The following is a 22500-nucleotide window of genomic DNA, read 5'->3' as shown; positions in this document are numbered from 1 at the left end:
TGAGGTGGACCTGCGCGTCCGGACGAGGAGTGCCGGAGAGAGGTCGGGGCCAGGCGCGACCACGCTGACGGTCGTGGGAGAGGGGCTCACCGGCCACGAAAAGGGAAGTCGCGACTTCTTTTTCCTTTTCCTTTGCTTTTTGTGTAAATGTCTGTGGGTGGCGCTGTCTATCAAGTAGTATTGTTTTAAGTGTTGCCGTGTGTTTGCGTATTCGGTCGTAGCTCTGCATTGTTGTTGTTGTTTTAAATTGATATATGCGCATTTCTGATTCTGTTTGGCTGTATATGTGTGCTCTGTGTCTGTGTGAATAAAGTGCTTGTGTGAACTTGTTCCCCATTTCACTGCGTCCTTCCCTTTGTTGAATCTCCATCTTGCTTCACGTAAAGGGTTTGTCGTGGGCTTAATACACCCGATAAGTAATCGGAACCGTCGAGACCGACGATAACACTGCTCAGTTATCCTGATAGTACGGAACGGACCGCTAAGCGGCCCGTGTCCGGAGTCGACCTGCGGCGAGGTGCGATCGCCCGGTTTACCATCCGCGTGGGTACTTAGGTAGGTCGAGTTTGGCGAACAACCCTATCCCATGCGGGTGGCCGATTGGCAGATCGTGGTGAGGCCGAAAGGCCCACCCGTGACTAGCTCCCGGCGTTAGTCCGAGAGGGTCACGACAGAATTGTCCGTCCGGTGGGCGACGTGCCGCAATTCGAGTCACGTGACCGATCGCACGCCGGCGGGCGCGAATTCGCAACAATATATATATATATATATATATATATATATATATATATATATATATATATATATATATATATATATATATATATTTTTTGTATACCTTGGTCGAGGCTCGTATGAGAGCTAACACACAACTCACAGCAAGGAGGCATGAGACAAGAGGGGCGGGAGTGGAAGGGACAAATCATTGGGGAACAGACACAGGTGAACTGTGGAAGGGAGAGGGATGGGGATGGGACGGGGAACATGGCGAGGAGAAGATGGACATTACAGGGACTTTCAGGAAGGAAAGCAGGAGAATTGAAGGAAGTGGGCTTGGGTGGATTATCGGGGTACAAAACATCGAGAATTTGGATGGGGGAAGATAAGAGGTGGTGGTGAACAGCTGTTTTGAAAGCCTGGAGGGAAGAATGGGAAAGAATAGAGTGAGGAAGTTTGTTCCAAAGGCGGGAAAAAAGAGGAATGAAAGAGTGAAGATGAGCAGTGATTCGTGATTTTGGTAGTTTTACCAGAAGGGGGTTGTTGGCGGACCTTGAGCGCCCTGTGGAAATGTGGTTGGGACAAATCGCAGAGAGAGCAGGGGGGCAAGGCTGGAGAGGAGTCGGTAGAAGACAGAAAGACCACCGACCAACCTGCGGTGATTGAGTGAGAGGCCCAAAGACTCAGCTTCATTGCGGGAGATGCCAATGATCTTAAAAGCCCTGGTTTCGACAGCGTGAAGTCGAGAAAGGTGGGAGGCAGGAGCACCAGCCCAGAGGGGAGAGCAGTACTCCATCAGGCTACGGACAAAAGCTTTGTAAGTGGTCAGGAGCTCAAGAGGGCCGAGGAAGGACTTTGCACGACGGAGGATTCCCAGTCGGCGACTGGCTTTTGAGGCAAGGTTGGAAATGTGACTTTCCCAGGAAAGGTCATGGCAGATAGTGAGACCCAGAAGCTTGAAAGAAAAGACTTCTTCCAGAGGATTGTTGAGAAAGTGGATGGGGGGGTTTTCTAAACGGTCCTTTAGAAGAGACATAGTGAGAGTGTGAGATTTGTCTGGATTGAAAGACATGTTCCACGTGTTGGACCAGTTTGTGATTTTATCCAGATCTGCAGTGAGCGAAGAAGCTGCTGCTTGCCGGTCTGAGGGATGACAGATGGTACGGCAGAGGGTGGAGTCATCGGCAAAGAGAAATAGAGGATTTTCCAGAGAGTCCGAGAGATCATTGATGAAAACCAGAAAAAGAACAGGGCCCAGAACGCTACCTTGAGGAACTCCAGCCTGCACAGGAAGAGGGGATGAAAGAACTCCATTTAGGGCCACACGTTGACTGCGACAGGAGAGGAAGTCTGCGAGCCATGAGTGGAGATGGCCTTGAATACCATGGGAAGAGAGTTTGGTGAGTAGGGCAGGGTGCCAGACTGTGTCAAAAGCACGTGATATGTCCAGGGATACGGCTCGGATTTCCTGTCTGGCATTGAGGACCTCCATCCATTGATGGGAGAGCAGTAGCAGCATATCTAGGGTAGAGTGACCTGGTCTGAAACCAAATTGATGATTGGAAATCAAGCCATTGGAGAAGAGGAAGGATTTCATGTCTGAAGCGATGATGGATTCCATAACCTTGCTGATGATTGGGAGAAGGCTGATTGGTCTATAGTTACAGGGATCTGTTTTTGCACCTTTTTATGCAGGGCAGTGATGTTAGCAGATTTCCAAGCACATGGCAGATGACCTTGGGAAAATGAGAGGGTGAATAGAACAGAGAGAGGGTGAGCAAGAGCAGAAGAGCAGGCTTTGAGGACACGTGGGCTGATGCCGTCTGGACCGGTTGCAGAATCTGACTCGAGGTTTGAAAGCAAGCTCTCCACCTTGTCAGGAGAAAAGGATACAGAGTCCAGGGACAGTTGGGTGCGACTGGGTAAAGTGGGTAGAGATAGTGATGGGTTTAGGACACAAGATTTAGCTGCAAACACCGAGTTTAGACATTCAGCTTTATCACGTGTGGAATCAGCAGTGCGGCCATTTGAGGTAAGGGAGGGGATGGAGGGGGAACATACACCAGAAACAGATTTGATTAAACGCCACCAGGATTTTGAGGAGGGAGAGAGGTTTGAGAGTTCAGACTTGAGATGAGAAAGATGTTGTTTTCTGGCTCTCCTGAGGGTAGATACACACTTGTTCCGAGCTTTGTGGAAAGAACTGAGATTGCCCTCAGTTGGGTTTGCTTTCCATGAGGCAAAGGCAAGTTGTTTCAGGACAACTGCCTCGCCACAAGCTTCAGTAAACCAAGGGCGGGAGGAAGGGTAAGACAACTGAACACGAGAGGGGATAAATCTGTGCATGAGGGAGAGCAAGTTTCTTTGAAAGAATTCCCAGGATGAGTTGATGTTTGAGAAAGTAGTGATAGGAGACCAGTCTGTAAGTTTGATGGCTGCTCGGAGACCCTGCCAGTCGGCTTGAGTGAAATGCCAGACTCGACGGCGGTGAGGTGGTTCTCTGATAACAGCCAGAGAGATGTCCACTTTAACAAGGACGTGGTCAGAAGAACCAATTGGAGCAAAGGAAGAGCAGCAGATATTGTCAGGGAAATTTGTCAAAATCAGATCCAGAAGAGATGGAGTACCATTGGTTGAGATCCGGGTCGGGAAGTTGACCGATTGAGTCAGTCCCAATGAGTCGCAGAAAGCTTTTGCTGATGTCCCATGGCAGGTGAGAGAGGTACCCACACCTAGCCAACTGGCGTGATGACAATTGAAGTCGCCACATAAGAGGAAGAGAGAGTTTGGATGAGAAGATAGAAGATGGTCCATGTTTTCGGAGAGTGAGGTGTAGATGGAGTCATCACTGTTCGGTGGACGGTACAGTACACATATAAACATGAGGTGGGAGTGGAGGGAAGCCGAAGCCAGAGGTATTCCTGGGGGTGTGGGGGAGTGAGAGCAGTGCAGGGAGAGTGAGGAATAGAGTCTTTGATGAAGAGAGCAACACCTCCACCAGGACGAGACTCAGGTCTGTCATACCGTAAGAGGGAGTAACCAGGGAGAGATACTTGGGAGTCAGACACGTCTTGGGAGAGGAAAGTTTCTGTTAGGCAGATAATGTCTGGTTTGTCAGTGGCAACCTGTATGGAAAGATCTGAAAGGTTTGAGCGAAGGCCCCGGATATTTGAGGTCCACACTTTTAATGAAGAGGTAGGGGAGGAGGCTTTGGGTGCAGGAGGTGGAGGGGGCGGGGGAGGGTAGGACGAGGGAAGAGGGGGGGAGGTAAGGAGGGTTGCTGAAGGAGTGTGGGGTATTGCAGAATAGCGAGGGAGGGGGCCGAATGAGGAGGAGAAAAGGCTCTGTGGTGCTGGGAGAGAGGGGGGACAAGAGACAAGGAAGATGGCAGTTGAGGATTTGAGGAGGTGGAGTGAAGAGATGGAGGTGAGAGGGCAGTGGAGGGAGGCAGGTTGGTGGATGAGAGGGGGGCAACTTAGAGAAGGAAGAGTGAGGGGGATGAAAGGTGGGAGAAAGGTGAGGAGGGAATTTTTGAAAGAGGTGAGAGGCAGGCTTGGAGGGAGAAGAGTGGGATGCTTGCTTTGAGAGTGAGAGTGAGGGGTGAGGGGGGTGAGTTGGCACTGAAGTTGGAAAAAAAGAATGGTTGATGGAAAGCGAGCATCCATGGCAAACTGTGGTTTTTAAAAGTTTTAGGTCAGAGATGCGATTTAACACAATTCTTGATGGATGCAATGAAGGCGAATTCAGAGCATGGAGAGAAGAAGCGCTGTAATAGTTGGATTTTTTAGGCAAGGAATGAAGGAGAGGTCGAAATGAGAGCAGTCTGTTAAAATAGCAGAAGAGTAGTGCATTGTGAAACAGTATAGAGTACCACATGTGTGAGAGGAAGATGAAGCATTATAAGATCGTTTTTGTTGTAATATTAATGTATGAGAGAGTTCAACAGATTAGGTCATGGAAGTGTAAAAAAAAAAAAAAATAAAAATAAAAAATAAAAAAAAAATCGAGGAAGACGAGGCGGAAGTTAAGAGGAAGAAGAAGTAGCAGAATCGGGAGAAGGTGAGCGTGTTGTTGTTGTTGTTGTTGGGTATATTTATTTATTTATTTATTTATTTATTTATTTATTTATTTATTTATTTATTTATTTATTTATTTATTTATTTATTTATTTATTTATTTATTTATTTATTTATTTATTTATTTATTTTTTTTCTTTTTTTTTGAGATAAGAAAGAGATTAGTTGGGAGAATGGGGGATGTTTGGAAAGTGGGGAGGATGAAAATTGAAGGTAATGGGGAGGATAGAAATTGAAGGTAATGGGGAGAAAAAACAAACAAACAAACAAAAAAAAACGATCGAACACCGAGTGGAACCGGTAGGCCTCAAGCCTAGGACTAGGCCTCAAACACCAGGTAAGAACGTCGACATAAATACTCACAAAATAGCACGATTTTTGAAACAAAACCGAACTAGGAACACACATTAACATGTAGGTGAGAAAATTAAACAGTTAAAACGGGACAAATAACAACCGGAACTTAACTTTGAGAAAGTCAGCAGGGAGCCCCGAAGGAGACCTCTTTGAAATGAGAGCGAGAGATGAACCTTCAGAGTTTAGGCTTTATTCCATTTGATTGGAGCCGCTTCTGTGGGCACACCAGGAAATACAGGTTCAGCTAGGAGTACATAAGCAGAAACGTATACATGTGCAGTTAACCATTGCAGACTAAATCCGCGTAAGCACGGAGTTCGATATAATCTCCATTCTCACCAGTCAATGAGCACCTTCAGTTAACGAGCATCAAGTGGACAGCCGATGTCAATAGCAATGCCCCGGGGACAATCACTCGTGCCGCAGAGAGACCTCCCCTTATACGCGAGACGCACAACATGTGATCCCGCGTCATGTCCCTCGATTCACGTTAATTCACCACATTCTCCCCACCTTTAAAATGTAACTAGGGGCCCATCTTACACACCATGATTGCTTTAGCACTATAGGAGTATACATTTCAAGCAACGCGGACTAATTGATCTACAGAAGCATACATGCCAAGCAGTGATTATTTTGAGTTGTAGGAGCATGGAAATGAGCATCAATATATGATATAATGGGCATATAGGAGCATGAGCAGCGAGAATGCCGATAATCCCCTTTACAGATTGAGTCGTCGAGGGGGCCTTATTCGTCGACCTCTCCGGGAGTAAACGGCAGTTTCACTTGAGGGAGACTCCCGATCCTCTTGGTGAGCCTCGACTTGTGCCGGGGATGACTCCTCGATCGCTCTCGGGTGGAACGCGGCAGCCCCGTCGCCTGGCGGAGTTCCTGGGGGGAAATGTCAGAAGGAGGAGTGCCAGGAGGTGGTGTACCGGCGGGAGGAGTACCTGAGGGAGCCAGATGGCGAACCGACACAGTGGTCTCCCTGCCATCCGGGAGCCTGACATGAGCATACTCTGGATTAGTGTCAATGAGTTCGACCCCCTCCACCAGCGGTTCATACTTGCTTTGTCGTACCGGGCGTTTCATGAACACTGTACCAGGGTGGGTCAGCCAGTTGGGCACCGTTTGACCGTCAACATAACGTCGTTGGTGAGTAAACATACGTTCGTGAGGAGTGGCATTTGTGGACGTGCAGAGCAAAGAGCGTATGGAATTCAGAGCGTCAGGAAGAGTAACCTCCCATCGCTCGGGGCCCAGTCCTCTCGATTTCAGCGCCAGAGTTACGGCTTTCCAAATTACTCCATTATACCGTTCCACCTGCCCGTTTCCCTGTGGGTTGTAACCCGTCGTTCGACTAGTTGCTATGCCGTGCTCTAATAGGAATTGTTTTAGCCCGGCCGACATGAAACACGGCCCTCTGTCTGAATGTATGTACGAAGGTCTCCCAAACATAGCGAAGAGGTCAGAGAGACATTTTACGACAGTGCCCGAGGTCATATCCGAGCACGGAAACGCGAAAGGGAACCTTGAATATTCATCAACAACGGTGAATATGTATCTGTTGTCTGTTTCGGTCGGTAGGGGCCCTTTGAAGTCGATGTTTAGTCTCTCGAAGGGGGAAGTAGCCTTGATCAGTCTGCCAGAAGCCGCGCCATAGAATCTGGGTTTTAGTTCAGCACAAACAGGGCATGAAGCATTCATTTGTTTAATATCTTCAACAGAATAGGGAAGATTTTGTCTGCGTACGAAATGTGCCATCCTGGTTACCCCTGGGTGGCACAGAGACACATGGAGGTCTTGCAAAGCCTGACTGATTGTTGCCGAACTGTAGACCCGGGAGAAGGTATCTGCAGCAGGGTTTTCCTTCCCGGGCCGGTAAACAATGTCGTACCTGTAGCAGGCTAGGTCTATCCGCCATCTCATAATTTTTTCATTCTTAATTTTCCCGTTATTTTTCCCATCAAACATGAAAGCCACGGATCGTTGGTCCGTAACGAGCGTGAAGTGGTTTCCCAGTAAATAATGTCTCCATTTCCGCAGCGCTTCGACGATGGCGTACGCCTCCTTCTCTATTGCCGAGTGTCTCTGCTCGCTTCTAGAGAGAGTTCTCGAGAAGAAAGCGACCGGCCGCCCAGACTGATTAAGTGTTGCAGCTATGGCGTGATTTGAAGCGTCGGTCTCCACCATGAAGGGCACCGAGCTGTCGATCGATAAAACCACGGACTTACTGATATCATCCTTGAGATCGTGGAAAGCTTTTACGACAGCGGCATCTGGTGGAAAGTTTTTGCAATGCACTAGGGGATGTATTTTCTCGGAGTATTGCGAAATCCATCTTGCATAGTAAGCGAACATCCCGATCACCCGGCGCATTGTTTGCAAGTCCTGAGGTGGTGGAAGCTCACGGAGCGGGCGCAATCGCTCAGGATCAGGCTTAATTGTGCCGTCGGATATTGTGTAGCCGAGAAGGTCAATTGACCTTGCCGAGAATACGCATTTCTCGTAGTTGAGAGTCAGATTATATTTTCCAGCAATGCTCAAGAATCTGTCCAGATTCCTATCATGTTCCCTCTGATCCCTACCGCACACTGTGACATTATCCACGTAAACAAAAGTGTCTTCGAGGTTTTCATCTGAGATGATGTCGTCCATAACCCGTTGGAAGCAAGCTACTCCATTCGTGACACCGAATGGTATCCTTCTGAACTGGTAGAGGCGCCGCCCTGCCTGGAATGCAGTGTACGGTTTGTCTTCCTCTCGGATGGGAATTTGATGATAGGCGCTTCGCAAGTCGATGGTACTGAATACCTTATAATTGGCCACGCGTTCGACTCCGACCATCTCATCTATGCGCGGCAGGGGGTAGGCGTCGAGTTGGGTGAAGCGATTAGACGTTTGGGAATAATCGACAACCATCCGTTTCTTATGGTTCTGACTGCTGGTTACTAACACCTGTGCGCGCCATGGCGAATCGCTCGGTTCTATAATTCCCTCCTCCAGTAATCGCTTGGTTTCCGAAGTGATGAAATTCATGTCAGCAGTGGTATATCGCCGCGATTTGATCGCTATCGGTTTGCAGACCGGCGACAAGTTAGCGAACAGCTGGGGGACGTCACCTCCGCGGTGGTCAGCGCATTTAAAATTAGACGAGGCTTGCTTCCTCCAAAGGGTATTTCGACGCTCGTGTGCTGCTTGAGGACATTATGACCCAGAATTACGTCTGCGCACAAATCACGAAGCACCAGCACCTTTACATCCCGATGCGTGTACCCTTTTACGTCCAATTCAACATTGCAGTACCCTCGTACGCGGGATTGTAGTGAGGTGGCGGCCATGCATACCGTATTGTCAGTCGGGTGGATTACCCATTTCCTGCCCTTCACTAGCGAGCTGTTGACGAAACTTTCAGAGCTACCGGTATCAATCAGTGCCTCAGCCATATGCCCGTTAATTCGCACGTTGATGATAGCCTTGGATAGATTCCCCGGGAGGCTGCAGTCAATTTATTTTGCGAGTAGAGAGCCGCAGAAGTGGGTTTATTCCTCCTTAGAGTAGATTTACATACCCTGGCATAATGCCCTTTCTTGTCGCAATTCATGCATGTGGCATCTCTGGCGGGACATTTTTGACGAGGATGCCTTTTGTACCCACAAAAGAAGCATTTACCGACCGGAGCAGTTGCTGAGGAGTTTGACGAGGTCTGGGTATCCGGCTCCTCGGGTGTTTCTCCATCCCTCATGTCTGGCTGTGTCTGTGCCAGTGGGGTTCCTTGGGTTCCCATCGTAGCAGCGTTCATGAGCAGCATCGGTGTCCCAAATGACTCAGATTGCTGCTGAGCCGTATCCATCGCTCGAGCCTGATCGACTACCTTGTCAAGAGTGGGTTGCGCTTTCTCTAGTAAGCGTTGCCGTATGTGGGCTGATCTGAGTCCTTGGATGAATGCCTCCCGGGTCGCTTCCTTTCGGTGTTCCTCGGCGCTTACCGCCCGGAAGCTGCAGTCTTTTCCCAGCTGATTCAGAGCTTGCAGGAACTGATCGATTGTCTCCCCGGCTGCTTGCTTGCGTGTGTTGAGAAGATGTCGTATGTATACCTCGTTCTTGGGCTTCACGTAGAGCGCCTGCAGCACGTCGATCGCTGCTTCGTAAGTGTCGCACCCCGAGAAGAGCCTGTACACGCCGGGCGAGACATGATTCACGAGAGCGGCAAATTTGTCAGCTCCCTCCGCGATGATGGTCAGATAGTGTGAGAAGGAGCAGAACCAATGTGACCATTTCATTTCTCTGCGTCAGTCGCGTTCGGGTCTGCGTCGAACCTCTCTGGTTTGTAGATCTTGTCCATCTTTGGTTGAGAGAGCCGAGAAAATCAAATGGAATAAATTGAAATGAGAGCGAGAGATGAACCTTCAGAGTTTAGGCTTTATTCCATTTGATTGGAGCCGCTTCTGTGGGCACACCAGGAAATACAGGTTCAGCTAGGAGTACATAAGCAGAAACGTATACATGTGCAGTTAACCATTGCAGACTAAATCCGCGTAAGCACGGAGTTCGATATAATCTCCATTCTCACCAGTCAATGAGCACCTTCAGTTAACGAGCATCAAGTGGACAGCCGATGTCAATAGCAATGCCCCGGGGACAATCACTCGTGCCGCAGAGAGACCTCCCCTTATACGCGAGACGCACAACATGTGATCCCGCGTCATGTCCCTCGATTCACGTTAATTCACCACACTCTTGCCGCTCAAAACCGGAACCGGAAGTCGATATATATATATATATATATATGTGTGTGTGTGTGTGTGTGTGTGTGTGTGTGTGTGTGTGTGTGTGTGTGTGTGTGTGTGTGTGTGTGTGTGTGTGTGTGTGTGTGCATTTGCATGTTTACGTATGTGTGTGTGTTTGTGTGTGTGTGTGTGTATGTGTGTGTGTGTGTGTGTGTGTGTGTGTGTGTGTGTGTGTGTGTGTGTGTGTGTGTGTGTGTGTGTGTGTGTGTGTGTGTGTGTGTGTGTGTGTGTGTGTGGTGTTTATATATGAGTATAACTGGATGGTGGTTATATCCACACAAATCCAAACGGTGGTTATTTCCATACATGTCAAACGGTGGTTATTTCCATACATGTCAAACGGTGGTTATGTCCGGATGAACCCTCCACTCACACTGTCTTGCTTTCCTTTCCCTCACACTGCGTTACGTTTCCCTCCCCTCAAGGTGCCTTTCCCTGCCCTTCCCTCACACTGCCTTCCTTGTCCTTCCCTCATGCTGCCTTCCTTTCCCGTCACGCTGCCTTCCCCTCCCCTCATGATGCCTTCCCCTCTCTCAACCCTCCTCACCTCCACCCCTCTTCTCTCCCCATCCCTCCTTGCTTCCCCCTTCCTTCCTCACTCCCCACCCCCTTGTATACCCATCAGTGAAGCGACGGGTGGTATTTGCTCGTATTCTGTATTATATAGGGAGTCGTGTCTGTCTGTCATGCTATAACCTTAGAACAGGTTCACGGATTTCAATAAAACCAATGACGGTGGATTGAGGTACCCGAGTGTTCTTCATAATAAGCATAAAGACCTTCCTTTTGCATGTGAGAAAGAAACCCCAAAGAAAGAATGGTTCAGTGATTATCATAAAAGTTTTAATATTAAAGGCAAATCAACAGAAAAGTTATTAACAACATTCTATGATAAAGAGGGATATGTTTTACATCAGAGAAGCTTAAAACAGTTTTTGAGAGAAGGATTGAGAGTAGCTAAAATTCATAGAGTTTTAAAATTTAAACAAAGTCCTTGGGTGAAAAGTATATTCAATTCAATACAGATATGAGAGCAAATACAAAAGTAAAATTTGAAGGGGACTTTTATAAATTAATGAATAATGCTGTATTTGGAAAGACTATGGAAAATGTTAGAAACAGGCAAAACATTAGATTCGCAACATCTTGGAAAGAAGCTTCGAGATTGATAAATAAACCAAGTTTTGAGAGAGAAGAGGTTTTTTCAGAGAACTTTTCTGCAATTCATATGAAAAGGAAAGTATTGTAATGGATAAACCAATTTATATTGGAACAGCAGTTCTTGATTTATCAAAGATATTGATGTATGATTATTTGTATAATGACTTAAAGAAAGAGTATGGTGAAAATGTTTCATTGTTGTATGTGGATACTGATAGTTTTATCCTAGATATAAAAACTGATGATGTTTATGAAGATATGAAGAAAAATATTGGAGTATATGATACAAGTAATTTCAGCAAGAAGAGTGAGTTATTTTCCAAAAAGAATGAAAAGGTTATTGGTAAGTTTAAGGATGAGTTGGGTGGAAAAGTAATGAGTGAGTTTATTGGATTGAGAGCAAAGGCATATGCTTATTAGTATGGTGAACAGATTGATAAGAGGTTAAAGGGAATAAAGAAATATGTAATAAAGAAATCAATAACTTTTAGAAATTATTATAATTGTTTGATGAATAAGAAAGAAGAATATAGGAAAATGAATACAATAAGAAGTTATAAACATAACACATATAGTGAAGAAGTAAATAAAAAGGCATTAGGAGCCTTTGATGATAAGAGATTTATTTTAGATAATGGAATAGATTGTGTTCCATATGGATATTGTATGATAGAGTGTATAAAATAGATTATGTTTTAACGATGGGAAGATGGGTTAGGGTTTTTTAAGGGCTACCGCCGCGTTTTTTCACAATATATAAATGGTTAAACCAAGTATTAATCAAACTAAAGAGTGGAGAAAATCTCAGTCTTGGTATATAAATGGAAAACATAATGAATGTGAAAAATATCAAATAAGTCTTATTGAAAAAATAACTAAAACAAAGGTAAATAAAACAAATAAGCGAATTAATTTAAAAACTAGTAAGTTAGAGGATGTAAAGAAAAAAATGAATATCCTTGAATGGACTGAAAACTTTGATGGTTATCAATTGAACAATGAAAAAACAATTTACTATAATCTCAAAATGATATGTGGCTCAGGAGGTGGCCAGATGAGAGCATTAAGAGAAGTTTATCATTTCGTAATGGCACAAAAGGGGTATCTTAAAAAATATAAAGATTCAAATGTTTTGTTTGTCAATATCTTAGATGGGGATTATTGTGCAAAGAAAATTAAACTATTGAAGGAATTTGAGAATAAACAAATCTTTATAGGTTCAATGAGTGAGCTGTTCAACCCCCAGGTGTTCAATTCAATGAGGTTCAACCTCCAAGTTAAAAGGGGAGACAAATAAATATACCTTGGGATAAAAAGGGGGTTTATTTTTAAGGAAAAAAAAGGGAATCGCTGAAAATCCCCCATTCATTTACATGGGGAAAAGTGAGCCAGAATCAGTATTCTTACCCTACTCATATATATATATATATATATATATATATATATATATATATATATATATATATATATATATATATATATATATATATACATATATATATATATATATATACATATATATATATATATATATATATATATATATATATATATATATATATTTTGTTGCGGATTCGCGCCCGCCGGCGTGCGAACGGCCACGTAACTCGAATCGTGGCACGTCGCCCACCGTCGGACAATCCCGTCGTGACCCTCTCGGACTAACGCCGGGAACTAGTCACGGGTGGGCCTTTCGGCCTCACCACGATCGTGCCAATCGGCCCCCCGCGTGGGATAGGGTTGCTCGCCAAATTCGACCTACCGAAGTACCCACACGGAGGGTAGACCGGGCGATCGCACCTCGCCGCAGGTCGACTTCGGACACGGGCCACTTTAAGCGACCCGTTCCGTACTATCGGGATAACCGAGCAGTGTTATCGTCAACCTGGACGGATAGGTTGGCACACGGATAGCACACATATACAATTATACACCAAAAGCAAATGTAAAAGAAGAAGAAACACACAATAATGCACAAAAAGCAAATGTAAAAGCAAAACACAATGCAGATCTACCACCGACTACCGAGCACACGGCAACACTTATACAGTTTTACTTCACAGACGGCGCCGACAACACATATACTCAAAGCAAAAGAAAAAGGGACCACCCTCCACGATGAGGGGGGCAGACGGGCCTGGGGCCGAGACCGCGTCGAGCCTACCCGTCTGGTGATGAGCCGCAAAATGGCGCTGGCGCCCTGACTCCGCGGGCCTCGCTGGGACTGCCTGATATGGGGTGGGAACGGGCCCCCTTCTCGCACTATCTCAGCGCGGGGGGAAACAGGAGGGGGTTGTTGATGCTCGGGGGGATGAGGATATCTCGCTGGTTCGGGTCCCGCGACGAGCGTCTCCACCGCGACCTCGGTCGCGTTATCGGCCTCCCCTCTCCGCAGCTCCCCGACTCTGACACGAGCGCCCCCTCGACTGCCTTCGCCGCCGCCACCTCTCCAACTCTCCACAGCTCCGTCCAACTGCTTTCTCCGACTCTTCTCTTCACTGACTTCCCAACTCAACTCAACTGCCGGCGAGCGAACGAGGCCCTTTATAGCCCCCGGGGCCTCGCTCCTTCACCTTCGACCCTTTACCTCTGGCTGGCTCCCCATTGGACAGAGGAAAAGTGGGCGTGAATGCTTTTTGATCCATGAATCTGCATATAGCGATATTACTCCGTCGCACCTGGAGGCGGGGCCAAATCGCCCCATGCTCGCTGATAGGACGGAACAGAAGTGGGCGTGAGTCGTTTTTGATCCGATTTCTTCGGAAAGGCTGGTGTTTCTGCACCCGCTGCTCGGTGCGCGCCCTGCACGAGTCCAGTATCGGTGCCCACAAGCGGCGCGGGAATGACGGTGATGCGATGGTTGCGAGGGCGAGTTGTGACGGTAAAGGTCGTGGCTGTGGTTGTGAAGCGGCGTTGCGGTTGGTGGTTGTTGTGTGATGGCTGTTGAGACGTGGTTGGTGGTGGTAGTAATGGTAGTAATGGCGGCTGGTCCAAAATAAAGATAGTAAAAGAAAAACGGCTATCTAGAGGGGTCGCAGCCCGAATGAATGACATTTATTCCCTCTAAACAACGGGTTTGGGCCTAACTACACATATACTTACAGAGATATCTCACCTAAGGGACCTGAATGGTGGTTTGCGAATTTCGTCAACCACAACACTACCCCCTCCCCTTTTTACAGACTCGTCCCGAGTCGTCAAATTTTCGTGTGCCATCATGTGTAGTTTTCCCCTAGTACGTTTTACCTACGGATCCCTGAGTGCGACATTCATGGTATTCGTGTCCCCAAAATAAATAACCTGAGGGCTGAGTAACTACCTAAACAAACTCACTCACACGGACGACTTAAATAAAATTGCCGGCGCTAGGACAGACATGCCGGGGGCGCACTCATATGTACAGTACATCTTAACCTTACTTACAAATTTTACACTAAACCATGGCCCAGGATCAATGAACTCTGCAAAAAGAAAGCAGTTTGCAGGGAGCCAGGCTGCTCGCATGCAGTCTCTGGCTCAAACAATGCAGGTGACAGGGAACGTGGCCGTCTGCTCACACGCAGTCCAAGGCCTTCCCTTTTGAAACTGAACGCAGTGAAAAACGGTGCATGGGCTGCACAAACGCAGTCTCCGTGCCAGATCAAGTGGCACACGCAATGAACACAACGAATGGATGGATGAATGGATGGACGCAAACACGGTGCACGGGCCGCCACTGCAGGCCCGTGTTGTAGCTGCCAACAGGGCAGTTCTTGCAGCTTGCAAACTGTTGCTTTCTGATCCTGGCGCACATGGCAATGAACAGGGGGGGGGGGGGCAAAGCAAAAATTGAACGGGGCTGGTGAACAGGGGCAGTGGGCATGGCAAAGGTGATCAGGCAAACACAGCCTGCAGAACAAGGCCGCTGCAGGCAAACACAGCCGGCAGACGAACTGGCCGGCACAGGCCTTGCAGAAAACAGCTGCAGACGATCCGGCCGGCACAGGCCTTGCAGCACAGCAACAGCTGCCGATGAAGCTGGCCAGCCTTCGCCGTTCAGTGGAGGTTGGTGGAGGGAGTGCGGTGGTGCTGGCCACTCGGAAGGCGGGCTCGGACCTACCCTACGGTCTCCCTCCCAACCTATCGCCTTTGTCTGTCACTGTCCATACCCACTCCCTTAATTTGTCCAAACCCCAATTTAACCCCAACTTATTTTTTCATTTTTACTTCCCCACTATAAATCGTCCCCTAACCCCCTTTATCGTCTTTGTTCGGCTAACCTATCCTGTCACCTAGCCTACTCCCAACTCCTACGTTCCCTTCCCGGAGGGGAACAAGGGAGAGCTAGCGTCCTGTGTCGAGGCCCAATCCAAGCCTCAGAATGGCCTCCCCAGAGTTCAGCGATCTATAACCAAAGTGGGTCCAGCGGCCCACAACGAGAGCGAGGGGTTGGATGGTGCGGAGGGGTACACTTCCTAATCTACTCTAACCATTTAACCGTTAAACTACCCCGGGGCTTTCAACAAGCGCCTCTCGCTTAAACTATTGGTTCTAACAACCCAGATTCCCGTCGCCTGTGTTGGTGTCCTCACAATTTCGGGCCTCGCCCCCCAATTTTCTCTCCGTGCCCTCACACGGTCTCATGGCTGGGACACGTGGCTCCCTTTGGCAGGCACGACCCTCTGCCGATTCTCCCGCTATGGCACCCCCGGGCACTACACTGCCTCCGAGCCTACCAGCTCCCTAAACACTGGGGAGTGCCCCCCATGGCACCTCCCCTGAAACGCACACGTGGCAGGCTGGCTTCCCGGGCCCCTTTCCGAGGGTCACCCGTGCCCACAACACTGCCCACGCGGCTAATGGCGCCCCGGGCCACCGCACCAAGCAGGCACACCCGTGCCCACTACGCTATCCCGGCCCCCCATGGGCCCTTGGCCTACCACGGCCGACTAGCCTGGTGCCCGGGGTACCCACTCAGCGATACTCACCTTTCGCAGCCACGCTCCCAGCCCGTCAACAGGGCTCCTGCACCCCTCCAAACGGGTTTCGAGCCTACACACCCACCAACAACAAAACAACCTCCATTTTTGTTAATTTGACTAACCCAGCTAACTCACTCTACACTGACCCCGGGGTCCCTTGGGCGGGAGTCACTTCTCCCCCCAATCACTCATCGCACCATGCATTCCCCATTCGCTCCACTCACACAGACCCGCTGGCCTCACTCACTCACCAAGCACATGCTTCCACTTCACTCACCAACTCTTCAACACACTCACCGCTGAACTCTGCCATCCTTCTAACTACATCCCCTAACTAACTCGTGCTCCCACGTCGTCCCTTAAACTACAGCACGTTCCATTTAACACTACGTAGCTAAGCTACGTCCCCTCTACACATTCACAGGTCTGTCACTGTCTCCAAATCTCTATTTCCCAGGGGGGATTTCCTCCCTTCCTACTGGGCTCGTGAACTCGTTGCAAGGCTCTGAGAGCCTTGCGCCTCTGCGGGAGCGGCTGTTCCAGCACCGACTCCTCCGGCAAGACATATCCATGAGGGCGTAAGGTCGCCCTTGTAAGGCCTCAGGCGGTCCACGTGGACGATCCGGGGAAGGGCTCGTGGTCCCATTTTAATTTTTAGGACCACGTCACTGACTTGCGCCAGGACGACCCCCGGGCCCTGCCAAGGTGAGGTGAGCTTCGGGCATCTGCCCTTCCTCCGCCGAGGGTTAAAGAACCAAATCTTCGCCCCCGGTGGGTATTTGCTCACCTGGCTCCGGTGGTCGTACCTGCGCTTCATCTTTATGCCCGCCTGTTGGAGCTGATGTCGTGCGAAGGCATGGACCTTCTCCATGCCTTCCTCCAACCGACGGGAATAGCCCTCCCCCGGGGGCCTATCAAGCCGCTCAGGCGTCGGACCGCACAATAAATCGACGGGGCTTCTCAGCTCCCGTCCATACATCAACAGCGCCGGACTACATGCGGTAGACCCGTGCTGGGACGCGCGATAGGCCATCAGGAGGTACGGAAGGTGTTCGTCCCAGTCCTCCTGGTTAGTGGCGGTGAAGAGGGCCAACTGTTGGACCAGGGTCCTGTTGAACCTCTCCACCATGCCATCAGACTGTGGTCTCAGGGGCGTTGTCCGTGTCTTTCGAATTTCCAGGAGCCTGCACACCTCTTTTAGTAATTCACTCTCAAAATTTCGTCCCTGGTCCGTGTGCAGCTCCTGCGGAATCCCATACCGGCATGTAAATCCTTCTACGAAGGCCTTGGCCACAACCAATGCTTCCTGGCTGGGAAGGGCAAAGGCTTCTGGCCATTTGGTGAAATAGTCCATAATTACGAGGATGTACTTATTACCCTGGCGAGTGGGGGGCAGTGGTCCCAAAATGTCCATGGCCACTCGCTCAAGGGGAGCCCCAACCTGATGTAGTTGGAGTGGGGCCCTCATCCTCTGTGGCGGTCCCTTTTTCGCAGTACAGGCGTCGCATGCTCGACACCAGTCCTGTACATCGCGCCCCATGTTAACCCAATAGAACTGCCGGCGGGCCCAAGATTTTGTTTTGGTCCTGCCCAAATGGCCGCCGGCGCGGGTACCGTGCACCTGTTTCAAAATTTGGGTCTTAAACCCATCAGGGACTATCAACAGCCAAGAAGTTTGTTCAGAAGGAATCTCCACCCACTTGCGATATAAGATGTTGTCCCTCATTTCTAGGGTCCTCCACTGAGCCCAGTATGCCTTTGTTCGCGCTCCGAATGGGGCGATTTCCTCCCCACTGGGCCTCCTGTTTTCCTGGACCCATTTGTACACTGGCCCTATCACGGGGTCTTCCCGCTGGGCCGTGCTCCATGCCAATCCACCAAATTCCTCTCCCGCGGTTAGTGGCAAAGTTGGGCCTACCACCCGGGCCGCACGGACTGGGAGTTTCGGGGAGGCGTCTGCCAATTGGTCCCTCTCCTCATGTCTCGTGCAATATTTGCAGTTTTCTCTCAGACAGGGGCGTCGAGAGAGCGCATCGGCATTCCCATGAGCCTTACCGGCTGTATGGACCACACTGAAATCGTACTGCTGCAATTTTTCCAACCACCTTGCAATCTGGCCTTCCGGTTCCTTGAACCGTAAGAGCCATTGCAAGGAGGAATGGTCAGTTCGAACCAAAAATTTCCTCCCGTACAAGTACGGGTGGAAATGGCTCACGGCAGACAGCATAGCCAATAGCTCCTTGCGAGTTACGCAATAATTTCGTTCGGGCCTACTCATGGCCCGACTGTAATACGCGATCACTCTTTCCACGCCCCCCTGTGTCTGAGACAAGACTGCTCCCAATCCTTCCTGGCTTGCATCCGTGTCCAGGGTATACATCTCGTCATCGGTGGGGTACGCTAAAACGGGTGTGGATGTCAAACACCCCTTTAATTTGAGGAAGGCCTCCTGGCACTCCCCCGTCCAATTAAATCTCAACCCCTTCTCCGTCAACCGGTGAAGGGGCCTGGCTATCTCCGCAAAGTTTGCCACGAAACGCCGGTAGTAGGAGCAAAGTCCCAAAAAGCCCCGTACCTGTTTGACAGTTGTAGGTACGGGCCACTCCTCTACCGCTGTAATTTTTCCGGGGTCGGTCTTCACCCCCTCGCGGCCTATCACGTGTCCGAGATAGGCCACCTCTGTCGCGAACAAAGTGCATTTCTCTGGGCTCAATTTCAGCCCTGCCTGCCTGAGGTGCCCAAACACCTGGTCCAAATTGGCTATCTCCTGGGTGAATATTTTAGCGTGTACCAGGACGTCATCCAGATACACCAGGCATGACTGCCACGGCATGCTGCCTAGTACACGCTCCATCAGTCTCTCAAAGGTGGCGGGGGCGTTACACAAACCGAACGGCATCACAGTGAACTGATACAGTCCCTTCCCTGTGGAAAATGCCGTTTTCTCCTTCCCCGTCTTATCCATCTCCACCTGCCAATACCCACTCTTGAGGTCCAAAGTTGAGAACCATTTAGAGCCTGCAATGGCATCGAGGGTATCGTCAATTCTAGGCAGGGGATAGGAGTCTTTGAGTGTCACGTTGTTCAGCTGGCGATAGTCCACACAGAAACGCGTGGTCCCATCCTTCTTTTTAACCAGCACAACTGGTGACATCCAAGGACTTCCCGAGGGCTCGATGACACCTGCATTGAGCATCTTTTCAACCTGCTCATCAGCCTCCTCTCTTTTGCTCCATGGGAGCCTTCGAGCAGGCTGACGGACAGGCCGGGCCCCATCGGTGTGGATCTGATGTTGCACCAGGCCCGTACGTCCAATATCCTCGGGTGACAAGGAGAAGATCCAGATGTGTCGGTCGACCAGCTTGTATAAGGCCTCCCGCTGGGCATCCTCCAAATCTACACTACTCCGATTTACCATCTCGCAAATGGGACCGGGCCAATTCCTAATCGAGTCTGGAGACTCCCTCTGGGGCCGGTCCAGCTCGACGTTATCGCCCCTCAGCTCTGCGACCTCTTTTACTGGGGTGCAAGCTGCCACCTTCGTGCCCTTCCTGATAGTGCGTGGTTCCGTGCTAACATTTATCACCCGCACGGGCACTACTGGCCCGTCGGTACTTACCAGGGTGCAGCCCACGACTAAGCCCGGGGTTGACGGCCCTGCTGGTAGTTCCGCCAGGCCGCAGGAGCCCTGCCACGTTGGGGGTGCTCGCCACCGGGCCGGGACCACTGCCTCGGCACCCGGGGGAATGACCACGGAGTCAGGAGCCTCCAGCTCCACCCTCTCATCCGTGCTCACGCCCCCTAACGGCAACTCCTCACCACCCAACTGCATGACCCCCCGGCCCAAGTCGATCTTACAACCACCGGCAGTCAGCACATCCAACCCTATTAGACATGGGTCGCACACCTTTGCCACCCAAACCTCTATCCTTGTTTTCACGGTGCCCAATTTAAACAACACGAAACCACGTCCTATGATAGGGGCCGTTGCCCCGGTAGCTAGCTGCAAACTATGGTTTTGCAGACGGTGGATCTCATCCCAACCGTCTACACTCGAATCAAGGACCACAGGGCTGATGATCGTGGCGCTTGCTCCTGTGTCCACAACGGCGTCTACCCCTACGCCGGCAACCTTGCACCGAATTGTTAAGCTACCTTTGCCAATTTGGCCACAACTGATGACCTGTCGCAGTTCTGAGGGCTCTTCTCCGTCCGAGTCTGCCGAACACGGCCCTACATGTTCGGCACTTCTTAGTTTCCCAGGGACTGGTGGGGGGTGATGGTTGGGCCTGGCTATCCCTGTTGACCCGGGGCGGAGTTGGTGGTCTAGGGGGCCGTGGCTCTTCTCTTCGCGGGGGCCTTTCCCTGCGCGGGGCATTGCACCCCCGCTGCAGGTGGTCCCTTGCGCCACAATTATAACACCTCCTCTGGTAAGGTGTTTGCCTCCGGTACGCCGAATTATACCCCCCACCATTCCGAATTGGGGTACCCCCCGATGGCCCATCTCCCGCCCTTCCCGGGCCCGACCGCCTCTCCCCAGGTCTCCCGAACCGGCGGTCGAACATGCCCTGCACCATCCTTTCCATTCGCGCTTGGTCGCCCAGGGTTGCCCCGGCTCCCAGCGCACTGTCGCTCACGGGGTCCACCTGTCGGACTGCCACCGCATGCCGCCCAGCCCCTCCCAATGGCGTTCTGGCTGCCTCCCAGCAGGCAGCAGTATCAGCCGCCTTCTGGAGGTTGTCCGGGCGCCATACGGTGAGCAATGCTCCGACATCGGTGCCCCCTATTGCTCGAAGGAAATGGTCCAGGGCAATCTCCTCCCGGTACTCCGGTGGCATGTTGGTGTGCGCGATCCCCACCAAGCGGCGAATGTCATGTGCCAATTCTCCCAGTGATTCCTGGGGACGTCGTTTGCGCCCGTTGAGCTGAGCTTTAACAAGCTCGCTCTGCTGGTCCATGCCAAATCGTTTTTTTAGGGCCGAATGGAGATCCTCCAGGGTCACCCCCTCACTGGGTACCATGGTCAGGACTTCCAAAACCACACCACGCAGGGCCGCTGTGAGTTGTGCCACACCCTGCACCTCGTTCCAGCCATTGCCTCTGGCAACACACTGGAACTGGGCCATATATGCCCTCAAGTCCGTCTTGCCATCGTACGGGGGTAGCGGCACCCTCGGTCCTTTCGAGGTCTCCTCCCGTTCCCCAGGGACTCCGGGAGGGGTGTACCTCCCCAGTCCCAACGGTGCCTCACTCCCGCAGGGTCCGAGCCATTGACCCGGGGGCTCTACCACCCCTGTCCGTGTCTGTCCGTGCCCCGCGTCGTCCCGCTTACTCTCCCAAGCCATTGGACTCGCACTCTGCACACCCCCCGGAACAGTCATTCTGGGTACCCCCATTAGGCCAAAAGACCCCGCGGCCTCTACCCTCCCCAAGCTTGGCATGCTCACCCCCGCATCGGGCAAGCCTCCTCCTCCGCCTTGTGACACCGGCCCCACCTGGGCACGATCCGCCTCGAGGGAGTATATCCTCTCCTCCTGTTCCCGAAGGAGGCCACCCTGCCTCTCACACCGGGCCTCCACCCTATCCGTCAGTCTCCTCTCCATTTCCTCCATTTTCCCCTTTATTACCCCATTTATTTCCTCCCCTATCGTTCCTAACGACAGTTCCCCGACTTTCTCTCTTATTTGCTCCACCTCCCCTTGTACCTGTGTCACCATCTTATTTGTCTTGGATATTTCCTCCCTCGTTGTCCTAAACTGCTCTTCTGTCTCGCCCCGGTTTTTTCCTATCTGCTCCCCCAGTTCCTCTGTCTTTTCTCCGGCTTTCCGCTCCATTTCATTAATTACCTCCTCATGTCTCTTTCTACATTCCTCCCCCACCTCCTTTAATCCTTTCTGCGTCTCCGCTTTTACCTCCTTTCGCAGGTTTTCAACTGTGTCTGTCATTTCCCGATGTCTTTTCTCACAGTCCTCCTTCACGGCTCCCAATCCCTTCTTTATTTTCCCTTGTTCTCTTTTTAATTCCTCTATCGCCGTCGTGTTCTTCCCTATTTCCTCCTTTATTTGGTCTTGTCCCTTTTTTACTTCTCCCAATCCTTTTCCTACTTTGTCTATCTTTCCCACCACCGTCTTTATTTCGTTTACCCTCTCTTGTTTGCTCTCTTTCATTGCGACCCCCACTCCTTTTACTTTCTCTTTTAACCCGGTCACCTCCGCTCGTATCGTGTCAACTTCCTTTTTCATTTCGTTTTTTAGTTCTTCCAAGCTTCCTTTTAGGCTCATTCCCATGTTCTGTGTCTCACCCCGCAGCTCTTTCATTTCTTCCTTCATGTTTGTTTCCATCTTTTTGTTCATGCTTTTTATTTCGTTCATTTGTTGTGTATTCGCATCCATTTTCGTTTTCACTTCGTTCATTTGCTGTGTATTCGCATCCATTT

This window comes from Eptatretus burgeri, chromosome 11, assembly GCF_056783735.1.
Source record: "Eptatretus burgeri isolate ZD-2024b chromosome 11, Ebu_testis_v1, whole genome shotgun sequence".
Taxonomy (NCBI): Eukaryota; Metazoa; Chordata; class Myxini; order Myxiniformes; family Myxinidae; genus Eptatretus; species Eptatretus burgeri.
The sequence above is the reverse complement of the archived record's forward strand: the minus strand, read 5'-3'. Positions refer to the sequence as shown.